This window comes from Oryctolagus cuniculus, chromosome 7, assembly GCF_964237555.1.
Source record: "Oryctolagus cuniculus chromosome 7, mOryCun1.1, whole genome shotgun sequence".
Lineage (NCBI taxonomy): Eukaryota > Metazoa > Chordata > Mammalia > Lagomorpha > Leporidae > Oryctolagus > Oryctolagus cuniculus.
In genome coordinates this window covers 80,487,517-80,493,205 of record NC_091438.1, presented here as the reverse complement: position 1 = coordinate 80,493,205, position 5,689 = coordinate 80,487,517, and positions in this window count along the sequence as shown.

Sequence of the window (5,689 nt, the reverse complement as noted above, 5' to 3'; positions counted from 1 at the left end):
CCTTATAGCTGTCAATATTTACAGAAGTAGATAATGCTAATCCATAGATAGAATAATATTTTTCAGTTTTCAATCAACATTAAATACATTAAGTATATTCTGAATCAATATTTTGACTGTGATTAGAGTTGATTATGTTAATCTTTAGGAAATAGATGGTTTATGTTGCGGATCATAGAGTCTAATAAGAAAATAAATTCACTCTCCAAAGTCTTTGAGTTTTAGTTTTTAGGTTTAAGATTTGTTCTGTTTTGCTCTGATTGTTTTGAATACCTTGTGGAATTGTCTTGCATTTAATACCTTAAAATACATTTCTTCCATAAAGGGGTGCAAAGGCTGCCTACACTTTGGATATCTCTTATTTAAGTGTTTCCCATATCTCTTAGAAGTCTTACTCCAATGGTGTTCCACTGACTAGTAAGAGGGGAGCTGGCATTTGGACAAGGACCAGCAAGGTAATATGTTCTTTCCTAGTTTTCCAACTCTCTTTTAGGTATTTTGTACTATTGTTTTGCAATCTCTTTATCCTTTCAGAGTTTCTGGTAGCAGTTCTCATAACCTCTTTGTAACCTGTCGCAAGGTAGTCAGTTTTCCCTGCCCAGTAGGCAGCTGCCTATCTTTGTTTGGGTTTTCTTTGAAGAACCTGACACCAGAGGACAATGCGCACACCTATATACATTCAGCTCAATCTAGCAAATAATGCAACTCACGCCCAAGATTTAGCACCCAAAGCCCAAAAAAATCTGATTTCGTATATTATGTGATTTTAAAATCCTCTTGAGCATAAGTGAACTACTCTTGGTCTTGGCTGCTGGGCTGGGCAGTGAGGTCAAGGCAGGTCTCAAGCTTCTTTTGGACCATGTTGGCCGACTTGTCTGCTTTCTTGGCTCTCTAATGATGCATGGTGTCAGGAAACTCTTTGCTAGAAAGTAATGGAAAAACCCTATAGGGTCAGACATGGGCAAGGATGTCACGGCACCACAGGTCTTGCACTAGAGGACAAGAAATTGGGAGCCATTGTCATCATCCTTATGAATGGTACCACCTTCCATCGAGCCAGAAATTTGGAGTTATCCTTATTCCTCTCTTGCCCTCATCTCCCTCATCTTTCACATCTAACTTACCAGCAAATACTTTTGAATTTTACCTAAAAATGTATATTATCCTTTTTTTGAAAAATTTTTTTCTTTTTCCATCTCAATTTTTTTAAAAGTTTTTTTATTTTTTATTTATTTGAAAGATAGAGTTACAGAGAGAGGCAGAGAGGCAGAGAGAGAGAGAGAGAGAGAGAGAGAGAGAAAAGTCCTCCATCCGCTGGTTCACTCCCCAGATGGCCGCAACCACCGGAGCTGTGCCGATCAAAAGCAGGAGCCAGGAGTTTCTTCCGGGTCTCCCATGTGGGTGCAGGGACCCAGGGACTTGGGCCATCCTCCACTGCTTTCCCAGGCCATAGCAGAGAGCTGGATCAGAAGTGGAGAAGTCGGGACTCAAACGGGTGCTCATATGGGATGTTGGCGCAGCAGGTCAGGGTATTTTTTGAAAGGCAGAGTCACAGACAGAAAGAAGGAGAGATACAGAGAGAGGTGTCTTCCATTCACTGGTTCACTCCTCAAATGATTGCAATAGCCAGGGCTGGGCCAGACTGAAGCCAGGAGCCGGGAGCTTCTTCTGGGTCTCCCATGTGGGTGTAAGGACCCAAGCAATTTGACCATCAGTCACTGCTTTCCCAGATGCATTAGCTGGGAGCTGGATCAGAAGAAGAGCAGCTAGGACTCCAACAGGCACACTATGGGATGGTGGCATTGCAAGCAGCAGCTTAACCCACTGTGCCACAATGCAGCTTTGATTCTGTTCTATCTCCCTGTCACTTCTACCCTCCAGTGCAAAGCTCTTATTAGCTCTTTTTAAACAATATTTTATTTACTTATTTGAGAGGTAGAGTTACAGACAGAGGGAGGGACAGAGAGAAAGGCCTTTCCATTTGCTGGCTCACTCCCCAAATGGCCACAATGGTCAGAGCTGGGCCAGTCCGAAGCCAGGATCCAGGAGCTTCTTCCAGGTCTTCCACGAGGATGCACAGGTACAAGGACTTAGGCCACCTTCTGCTGCTTTCCCAGGCCATGGCAGAGAGCTGGGTCAGAAAAGGAGCAGCCAGGACTAGAACTGGTGCCCATTTGGGATGTCGTGCTATAGGTGGAGACTTAGTTTACTATGCCACAGCACCAGCCCGTCATTAGCTCTTTTTCTTGTCACCCCATATCCACTCATTTCTTCATCTCATCCATTCTCTGCATAGTGGCCTGTGCAATATAAAACCTAAATGAGGTTATATCATTCACCTATTTAAATCCCTAGCAGCTTCTAATTCTACTCAGGATGAAATGAAAATTCCTTAGTGTGCCCTCAATGTCTTGAAGAATCTAGCCCTTGCCTCTCTCTTGGCACCCTCTGGCCACACTGGGATCCTTTCGATGTCATGAACACACCAAGCTCTGTCTTCCCTCAGGGGCTTTGTCAGTGCCGAGTGCATCTCCTGAAATGTTCTTCCCCCAATTCTGCACTGTTGATATCACCTCATTTTTTAGTTCTCTACCTACTTTGTTTAGAGAATTTTTCCTTCCATATCCTCTTTGAAGTAATTGTATCTCATCCCTTTTATCTTTTCTCAGTCCCTGTTTCTTTCTTTCACCTCAAAAAATGTATAATTATTTTAGTCTGTTTATTTGCTTTTTCTCCTGACTCCCTACTAAGGCAGGGGCACCTCAAGGATAAACACCTGATCTGTCTCTCCTGTGTCCCCAGGGCTTTGCAACTGCTAAGCAAGTAATGCATCCTTGCAGCAAGTACTTAATTGTTTTTTTTTTTTTTTTTTTTTTTTTTTTTTTTTTTTTTTTTTTTTTTTGACAGGCAGCGTGGACAGTGAGAGAGAGAGACAGAGAGAAAGGTCTTCCTTTGCCGTTGGTTCACCCTCCAATGGCTGCCGTGGCCGGTGCGCTGCGGCCGGCGCACCGCGCTGATCCGATGGCAGGAGCCAGAAGCCAGGTGCTTTTCCTGGTCTCCCATGGGGTGCAGGGCCCAAGCACCTGGGCCATCCTCCACTGCACTCCCTGGCCACAGCAGAGGGCTGGCCTGGAAGAGGGGCAACCGGGACAGAATCCGGCGCCCCAACCGGGACTAGAACCCGGTGTGCCGGCACCGCTAGGCGGAGGGTTAGCCTAGTGAGCCGTGGCGCTGGCCTAGCAAGTACTTAATTGAATGACTGAAATAATAGGTGCAGTCTTTTTTTTTTTTCTTTTAAGATTTATTTATTTGAAAGGCAGACTTAGAGAGTGAGAGAGAGAAAGAGAGAGAGAGAGAGACAGAGAGAGAGAGAGAGAGAAAGAGAGAGAGAGAGAAGAGAGACAGGGAGAAATCTTCTATCAGTTGGTTCATTCCCCAAATGGCTGTAATAGCCAGGGCTGGTCCAGACCAAAGCCAGGAGCCAGGAGCTTCTTCCAGGTCTCCCACGTGGGTGCAGGGTCCCAAGGACTTGGGCCATCTTCCACTGCTTTCCAAGGCACATTAGCAGGGAGCACCAGGAACTCCAACAAGCACTCATATGGGATGCTGGCATTGCAGGCAGAAGCTTTACCCGCTACACCACAATGCTGGCCCCAACAGGTGCATTCTTGCAGATCTTGTATGAATAGAACACTTGACTGTTGCACATACAGATGTTGCCTTTTTGTTTCAGATTGTTAAAGAAGTATCATATTTAGAGATCTTTCATTTTCAGAATCTTTTGAACTATCATTTTTCAAACAACTATCAACAGGTATCAAAAAGTTGAAGTCTACTATGTGCTATGTAACATGGCAGAGGTGTAGCCAGGAAAGTGTCTCATTCTTTCATGAGTTTTCATTGTGCAAGAAATTTAAGACAATCCAACCATGAGCCAATAACCACAGATGTGGGCAAGGCCCTGATCACTTCTGGAAACACAGAGTTTCTTTTTCTTTTCTTTTTTTAAAATATCAGCTATCATAATTTAGTAAATAAGCATGACATTGATATTGATGAGGACTTTATAAGTAATATCCATCAATTGAAAAAATGACTTCCCCAAGGATTGTGACTAAGAAAACAATAAGGCATACTATTTAAAACATCTTTTTTAGGGAGAGAACGATCCAACATGGGAAGTGAGATACACAGCAGACCCATAGAATGGCAGATGTCCTAAACAGCACTCTGGCCTCAGAATCAGCCCTTAAGGCATGCGGATCCGGCTGAAAAGCCCATGAGAGTATTTTAGGCATGGAAAGCCAAGACACTCTGGGGGGGAAAAAAAAACCTAAATGAAAGATCTCCACGAGTGAGATCCCAGTGGAAAGAATGGGTCATCAAAGAAGGAGGTACCTTTCTCTGAAGGGAGGAGAGAACTTCCACTTTGACCATGGCCTTGTCTAAATATGATCAGAGTCAGTGAACTCAGGGGGCTTCCATAGCCTTGGCAGCTCATGACAAGAGCCTAGGGTGATCACTGATGCCATAAACAAGAGTGTCAATTTGTTAAGTCAACAACAGGAGTCACTGTGCACTTACTCCTCATGTAGGATCTTTGTCCTTAGTGTGCTGTACAATGAGATTTAATGCTATAACTAGTACTCAAACAGTATTTTTCACTTTATGTTTCTGTGTGGGAGCAAACTGTTGAAATCTTTACTTAATGTATGCTAAACTGATCTTCTGTATATAAAGAGAATTGAAAATGAATCTTGATGTGAATGGAAGGGGAGAGGGAGTGGGAAAGGGGAGGGTTGCGGGTGGGAGGGACGTTATGGGGGAGAAGCCATTGTAATCCATAAGCTGTACTTTGGAAATTTATATTCATTAAATAAGAGTTAAAAAAAAACAGCAAAAAAACCCATCTTTTTTGTTGAGAATTGTTACTGCTGGAGAAAGAGACTTTTGCAGAGCCCGATGCTGTTAATTGCACAGTGTTTTTGGAGGATAGGTTTTTCTTGTCTCCTGGACATCTTTGGTTTATACTCTTCACTTTTCCTGGTGGAGAATATCCAGACCAAGCAATACAAAATCAGGATTGCACTGGGACACTGCAGGACGGTAGAAGGTCAGAAAAGGAAGAAAGAAGGAAAGAAGGAAGAAGGGACTTTGAGTATCCACACAGCACTCCTAGGCACTGTCCAAGTCTGACTTCACGTGGATTGAAAGACAGCCCCATCTAATCAATAAAGAAATGTTAGGACCACTTTTCAGATTCCAGGGGAGCTTGGATCAGCATCTAATAGGATATTCTGTGCTGTGTACTGTGCTTGCACTGCATTGCAAGGTATGTTTCCCAGGGCTAGGGTGGGGAGTTGAATTTACACAGGAATTTTACCAAGAATCTCATCAGCAGAAAATCTGCCTTTGCCTAAAATATTGCCCAAACTGAAGTTTGGAAACTTGAGGCCTCAGCTATTTTCTCCAGGGTCGTTGGGGCTCACTTTCCTCACCAGATATATGGGCAACTTCATTTTATCTTTTTACTTTCCGTCCTCTTAAAGTTGATTTAAGATATTTTTATGTTTTGGTGAAAAACATGATTCTGGCAGTATGCACTTCAACATAATGTAACTAATAAGTCTAGTAGTTAATTGCAGCTGTTAATGCAAAGTTTGATGATCTCTCAGCTGGTATGATTAGC